The sequence below is a fragment of the Octodon degus genome, unplaced genomic scaffold (assembly GCF_000260255.1).
Source record: "Octodon degus isolate 3935 unplaced genomic scaffold, OctDeg1.0 scaffold00114, whole genome shotgun sequence".
Taxonomy (NCBI): domain Eukaryota; kingdom Metazoa; phylum Chordata; class Mammalia; order Rodentia; family Octodontidae; genus Octodon; species Octodon degus.
In genome coordinates, this window is record NW_004524690.1 from 7,710,503 (window position 1) to 7,718,572 (window position 8,070).

The 8,070-nt window shown below is 35.7% G+C and overlaps 1 protein-coding gene and 1 non-coding gene across 4 annotated transcripts in view; one reads left to right on the forward strand and one right to left on the reverse strand.

Annotated features, from left to right (window-relative positions):
- The window catches only part of Fat1 (FAT atypical cadherin 1), a 132,222-nt gene that overhangs the window by 78,595 nt on the left and 45,557 nt on the right, over nt 1-8,070 (reverse strand). The gene's annotated exons all lie outside the window — the stretch shown is intronic.
- On the forward strand, nt 5,192-5,264 carry Trnav-aac. The gene has a single exon. It is a non-coding gene; the product is annotated as a tRNA-Val (tRNA).

Consider the following 8,070-nt stretch of genomic DNA (forward strand, 5'->3'; position numbering starts at 1 on the left):
TACAACTCTTGTTGCATAGGTCCTGCTTTACCTTGGTCTTAACCATCCACCAGAAAAGTATAAAAACAAAATATAAGAAGTAAAGCCGTGCTGTTATGTTGAGTTGTAGGGGACTGGGGTCAACAATTTCTGACATTGCTAGTCAAGCAGAAGTCCCAATACTATTATGGGCTACTGGACTCTTTTAGAATATTTTGCTGAGTTTACACACCTATAATATTCAAATAACGTAACTTAACAACATAAAGGGGGATGCAGATGAATGTCCGTTTTGTATATGTGTATTCAGATGGCTAGGATCGATATACAGTTACATTCTCTTAATGAATAGAGGGATTTGTTCTAATGGTGTTTGTAAGTAGGATATCATGTCTGCATCTTGTACAGCAATTAACCACTAGGAAGAATGTATACAATGTGTTAATTATTGAAACTGTCCTACCAGTTTGGTTTGAAACTATTTCATTGCTATTTGTTTCTCAATAAATTTATGGGCAAAAAAAAAAAGAAAAACTAATTCTTACTACTGACCACTGATAATGCATCTTCCTAAGAATTCAAATACTATCTTTCAACAGGAAAGGCCAGCATTGCCACCAAGTGACACAGGTGGAACATGATGCTTTCAACAAAACAGAGTTCTTGTAGCTATTAAATCTGCTGCTCCCAAATTTAACTGACTCAATCATCCTTTTTCCTAGAATTTCCCTATTTTCATTTTAGCTTTGGCCTCTATTAAATCTTAAGTCTAAAACTTTCAACAGAACTTTTGTCATTAGATTTTTCAGAATTTCCAGAACATTTTCCAAAAATATTTATAATTAGCAAGCAACATGGTAGAAACATAAATTTATAAAGTGGGAGAGGGTGGTATGGTGTGGTGTGGTGTGGTCTGATCTGATTTGGTTTTGAAGTACTGGTTACTAAATTCTGGGCCTTCTCACTAAGGTACATACCCAGTCCTTTTTATTATTAGACATAAACTTTTTTTCTTGTGTTAGTTTTTATTACCATAGCAAAATACTGAGACAATCAACTTAAGAAGCAAGGTTTATTTTGGCTCGGTTTTGGAGGCAACAGTTCCGTTTCCATGACAGGCTGCCCCAGGACTTCTGGGCCTGGGAATGCATCCTGTAGGACTGAGGCAGTTTTTCACCTACAGGGGCTGGGGAGGCAAAGTGAGCAAGGGGTCTGGCTCACTGCTAAGGACGTACTGTCCTCCAACCGGCCCCACCTCTTGAAAGGTCCACCACCTCTCAGTAGCGCCATCTGGCTGGTGGCCAGGCACATGGACCTTTCAGAAACAGCATTCTGGGACCAAGTTTAAGGCAGCAAATGCATGAAAGAAGATGTTTTAGTCAATCATGAGGCAGAATTAAATATGATCTTTTCATGCTATTTTTCCTTAAGGCAATAATGGATTGACTATTCTCTAGTACCTCATTATAAACAGAAAATAACTCTTAGAAATAAGTGCCATTCCCAAACATAAAAAGCAACTGTCATTTAAAAATGAGATACTACTGTACACAGTAGAATACAGTATCTGTTTCTGTAATTAGTCTATAAATGATTACTCGATGTTTTTCCTGCTAATTATGGAGAATCAAAGTCCCAGAATCATTGGACTCTTAAGATACTCCTTTTTCCTTAAAAGTAAATTTTAAAAGTAGACCGTAAGTTATTTATTCGAACGCAAACTGTTTTTTCCAAAGTCTTACAAATTTTGTATATTTAATATGTCGAAGAGATGATTGATTAGTAAAAAATAAGGAAATTAGGAGAAACAGCCCCAGTGAAGATGAGTCTAAGGAGATTTGCAGACTTAAGGAAATGTAGGGTTCTGGGCCAGAAAAGGGACCCTAGGCAAGAGCAAGGCAACAGGCACAGGCTGAGCACCTGGGCTAACTCATGTGTACTGATACCAATTCTGCAATAGTAACAAGTGCATCACACATACAGTGTTAAAAATAGGACAAACCGTGGGTGATGAAGGCTCCATAGGAGTTTTTCAGAAGTAGAGTGTTTTCCGCTCGATTTTTCAGTAAATCTATTTACTTTTTTACAAAAAGATGTCTAGCAAACCTCCAAATATGTAGATTATGTCTTGTTTTAAGTAAAAAATGTTATTTGAATGCATTTGTTTTTATGGCACGTTCATTAAATTGTAAATGTAGACTGAGAAGTATTACTAGTATTTCCACACCTTGGTGTTACACCGACGGATCCTACTGTATAAATAAGAAACCTTAATATGTTAGGGCTACATTTTTAAGTTATCCACATTCAAAACTTATGTATCTTTCTGCTTTCTAACTTGTATATATATTGTACATTGAATAGTTACTTTTTCCTTCATAATGTGTAAAGAGCAGTTGTAAAATGAGTTTCTGCAATACAATCCGTCCAAGTCCTGCCCATTCTAGCCGCAGTGCAGATCACAAGTGTGCAGACGTGGAGTGTTCTCTCCTGCGTCTGCGCTAGCTGTGAAACCGGTGTTGCGGACAACAAAAAGGGAAAAAGCAAAGAAGGAGAGTATTAGGCTGGATGTAGTTAAGGCTCCTAACATGGCTATTCAGTCTACTTCATCAAGGAATGGCATCGAAGAAATATTTTTAGTGATAAAATAAGAATGCTACACTTTCCTTTCAGCCGAAATATGGAAATTATTTACTTTACTATATTAGTAATAATAAAACAAGGAGGAAAATGCAAAGACATAGTTAATGCTGTATTTGGCAGAGAAATAAAGCAAATATTAATATTTTCAAAAGTAGAGTGTTCCACGCATGTGTGTAAATGTGTACATAAATAAAATTTTAACTTCTTGAGACCACACGAGTAAGGTAAACATGTTATTAAATATACCATTAAAACACCAAAAGCAGTGAATGCAAGCCAACTCAGCATCATCTTTCCCCAGCCAAGCACACGCACAGGCAGTGTTGTCATGCATCTCCCTGCCCTGCTACAGAAAATACAGTCAAACATGCGTAATCTCTACCTTTCCTGTTTAACTGAAGACATGTTAATGGTTACTATGACACAGTCTTTCAAAACCAGTAAGCTGCATTTTGTAAGAAGCCATTTGTGTTTAGGGGATGAGGCAAATTCAGCAAACCAGTATCAGGGATGGTGGTTAATGTATCTATTATCATAACATACCGATATACCATACACTTCCTTTCAAAGTTGACTGATTGATCCATCAATTGATTGATTGACTTGTAGTCCAGGCCAGGCTGGTCTTAACCTCACTATGTAGCCCATGCTGGCCTTGGACTCACAGCAATCTTCCTGCCTTGGCCTCCAAGCGCTGGAATGACAGGCATGCACCACACCTGTACCCTTTTAAGCCTTTTAACTGCTACTCATTCATCCCCACAGACCCTATGAACTAGTAATGTGATCATCCCTAGGTAATATTACATGGGCAAGGAAATTGAGACAATGTCAATAACTTATCCACCATAGTCATGTGTTCTTCAGCACTAGAAACAGGATTCAGTTTCCAAAGTCTACTAAATGCCTGCAAGTCTCTGGCTGTCCTTTAACAAAAGGGGAGCATGTGGAACAACTGAACACAACCTGCCAATTTCACCAGAGACGGTCTCCTATCAGTGGAACGCAAAACTACAGGGGCCAGGTAGAAATATCTGGTTTTACTATATTCCTAGCACTTAAAAATGTGGATGAATTAGCACATTCATAATGTCAGGACAGAGCAAGTTCATATGTAATATTTAATGGTACAGATCTTACAGCTTTAAAAAAGGGGCAGTGTGTGTTAATTACATAGATGAATGTCACTGATTTCCAAATTGAGTAAAACATACAAGCCTATCTGAAGCAGTATAAAATATTTCATTATTTTATGTTTGGATCTTTAAAAGCACACACAATGACATGAACAGAAAAAAGAATAAATAAATGTTCATGGGGCTGGGGAGATGGCTCAGTGGAATAAGCACTTCCCTGGCAAGTGCAAGGGCCTGAGTTCAATCCCCGGTTCCACAAAAAATAAATAAACAAATAAATAAATGTTCATGACAAAGAAAAAAAAAATGCAGTGAAGCAAAATAACTGTTAAACCTGTAAACTTCTATAAAATATCTATTAGTTGGGTATTTAAATCTATATATGAGTCATACAATAAAAACATAAATTGCTATTACTCTGTATAAAAAGTTTTGTTAATAAAATCATGTTTACCCCTCTATACTTTACATGTACATTTTTATAAAATACAAACCATTGTGTATACTAAGGGTACAAAAAACTGCACAACAGGATATGTACAAATAGTAAAGAGTTTACTACAGTGAAGTACATCCATGTATCTGACATCTCACATAATTACCCTTTTTTTGGCAAAAACAACTATTCATCAGCAAGAATCCCCCCAAAATACAACTTCATTACCTATAGTCATCACTGTACATTAGATCTCTAGGCTTGTTCATGTTACACTATCTGCTGTTTGAAGAAAATAACAACATATACGTCCATTTCGAAGTATTTTATCTCTACTTCATTTAATCTTGGCAGCTGTTTAATAAAGTATATTTCAATGAATTCAATTAACACTTGAAAGTGCACATGAAATTACTTTAGGAAGTTTTAGGCCTAGAAAATTCTATAATTATATTACCTCAAGTTAGGTCACAAGTTAATGACTAAAGGAAAAAAAGCTATTTGTGTGGCAACTGCCAATCTAATTGTTTTTCATTATTTTGATTGCCCTTAAATCATTTTAATGAAAAAACGTGTCTATCAATTCTTTCAATTAAAATTGTGACAATAATTTTAAAATTAGCTGAGGAAGCTTTTTGACTTGTAAACATACTAAAACTCATGTTAATTAAGTTCATAGTCAGGTTTTAAGCATCATGTCTGAAAGCCCAAGGATTTCTTCAGCCTTGGGCTCTGTTAAACCATGTTTCCATGCTTTGTTGGAAAATGATTATAAATTCTGATTTTCCTGTCAAAATCATTAATATTGTTAATAAGGGCTCTCGGGCCAGGGAGATGGCTCAGTGGAATAAGCGCTTCCCTGGCAAGCACAAGGGCCTGAGTTCAAGCCCCAGTTCCACTAAAATAAATAAATAAATAAATAAATAAATAAATAAATAAATAAATAAAATAAGGGCTCTCATGGGTAGGCTCTATTTAAAGAGGATCATTCTTAGTTGTTTCCGCAGTGTAGTGGTTATCACGTTCGCCTAACACACGAAAGGTCCCCGGTTCGAAACCAGGCGGAAACATAAGTTACCAGTCTTTTGTAGGGCCAGGGAGATGGCTCAGTAGTATAAGTGCTTGCCTGGCAAGCACAAGGGCCTGAGTTCAATCCCCGGTTCCGCAAAAAATAAACAAATAAATAAATAAATAATAAAGAGGATCATTCTTGAGTACTAAAAAGTTATCATTTGAACACCTACTAGTTGGGTAAAACTATACATACAAGACAGCTTTTGAGACATTAAAATACAAAGCATATACTTTAAGTGTTGAAAACAGTATTTCTAGAAATTTTAAATTTTAGAACCTAGAGAATATCATTTTTATTTTCCTTGCCTTATACTTACTAGATGCATGCTTCAGAGCAGTACATGCCATATTGTTTATTCACAATTATTCTGGAAGGTTGATAGTTTTAAATTTGCATATTTGGAAGCAGAGGCTTATGGATGAAAATTCGCTAATTTAGGCCTCCACAGTTAAGTTTTCCTAGTTACCCAAAATCAGGAACAGAGAAGCCAGAAAGCCCAACCTGGCTAAGAGAATCAGCACAACCAGCACAGAAACAACTTCTGACAACAGAGGTGTCTCTCTCAAATCCTGACCACTTTTCTGTAGGCCTGATAGGTGATCTTCATAAATCTATGTTAATCAGAAAAATACCAACACTTCAGCCAACATTTGCCACTGCTCATGGTGGGAAGAACGTCACAACTCTAATTTAAAAGCCCAACTAAATATATGGTTTAAAAAAAAAAAAAAATTGGTAGAAAACTCAAGCATTCAATGTGACTAAGTCCACTTAGAACAAATAAAGGAAAAAAGAATTACAAAAAGAATTCAGAAGTATCCCATTACATATTTAGAAAGTTACCGTATTATATCATCTACCTATGTAAAAATGAACAGACTAAATGTGAGGTTATCATAACTGAGTTGTGAATATAGTTATTAACTTTAAAATATTGAGTGGAAGTTGAGACATCAAGGATAGTAAATAGTAAACCCATTGTGAAAGTTTTATACCAGATCAAAACTAATTTTTAAGAAACAACCCTCTTTGGGAAAGAAACTTCAATGACTTTTTAATCTCATCATCCACACTAATATAACTAACCTTTTAAGACTAATTTCTTATTAATCAGTAAGAATTGCACATTGTTTATTATATCCTGGACCTCCCTACAAAATCTGGAGCCTGGCATTACTGACACAAATACTGTATATGAGCTGAGGGTGCCACACACCTATCACCCCAGCACTTGCACTTGGAAGGTGGTGGCAGGACTGCTGGGAGTTCAAGGCCAACCTGAACTATGCAGCAAGAAAGGAAAAACAAGAACAAACTAAAAAGAGGCTAATCATAAAAATACCAACACTTTAACCAATACTTGCCTCCCAAAAAAGGAAAAACAAAACTAAAAAACCCACCTGAGTGCTTACCACAGCCAGGTAGTACAATGTATTCAAGAAACTAAGAAGAAAAAAATATGGTCTTGTGGGAAAGACAATTAAATATTTACCAGAAGCAGGTGGGGAAAAAGCATCTATTTGAAGACAACACAATGTTTCAGCAACTAATAACTTGAATAACTATTTTCCATTTATTTACAAATCTCTTACATAAAACCCTAAATCGCTTCTGAAGTTGAGTTCCTGCCTTAATGCTATAATGAAACAAGTAACAAGATTTTTAAAAATAAATGACAACATAACTCCATTTCATAAAAAGAAACTAAGAAGATATGTTAAAAACCTGCAGTTATAAGAATGACTCAATTTTATTTTCACTTGTTTATATTTTTTTCCAGAATACCTATGTTTATTAACTGTATGAAATTTTAGTTTTAAAAATCAAAAAGTATGAAGAGCTAAATAATCCGATGTATACTGACAAAATTTGAGAAATTTCAGAAATATAAAAGCAAGCTTTGAAAGAGTGCCTTACAGGTTTGCCTAAGCTGTGCAACAACTGCCTAAGTATGCGTATTACAAAATGTGTTCCTGTAGGAAGACAAGGCACCATTCAGTGACTGAAATGTCAGTTGAAATGACTAAGCCCAAAGGCAACTCCTCGCAGCAGCCCGCCTAAAGAAGGACTGGAATGAGCTTAGCTCCTCCCCAAAGCAACAGCTGTCTCCAGTCCTAGAATGCGTGTGGCAGGTTTCCCTTCTAGGATTTGCCTAGGAGCCTAGAAGACAAATTTTAAATGCAGAAAACGGCAACTATTTTTGCTTAAAATAAATCCTAAGACTCATATGCGATTCAGTTATGCAAAAAGGAACGTGTGTTCTACATGAACTGAATACCAACTGGGCCCAATAAAAACACCATTACTATTTGGCACCTGTGGTAATGGATCTGTATAAATTCCCACATCCTTTCCTATCCACTTCCAAATGCATTTTTCTTTACCTGAGTCTGCATTTTTGATCCAGAACAACAAGAAAATCCTTGTTTCTCTACTAAATTCTATTTTAACTATAAAGCGATTCTGAAATTTTGAAAAACTATTTGCAGACAGAAGAGAATTTCTTGGCAAAATTCACCTACCTTTAATATCTACTTTGCTGCCAGACCCAAAATCAGTTAAAAACTCAAACACATAATGTAGTTCATTAACCAAGCTACAAACTGATATTGATAATTTAGGAGAAACTTCAGGTACCACTTTCTATGCTAAGAAACATTTCAATTTAAATACCCCTAAATAAAGTCTGACGTGCACTGCAAAACCTGATTTTCTCACCTTACTAAGAATCTTTGTGAAGGCAAAATGCCAGCTGGTGTTAACTTCCTAATTTACCTGTTTTCTAACTTGAGACTTTCTTC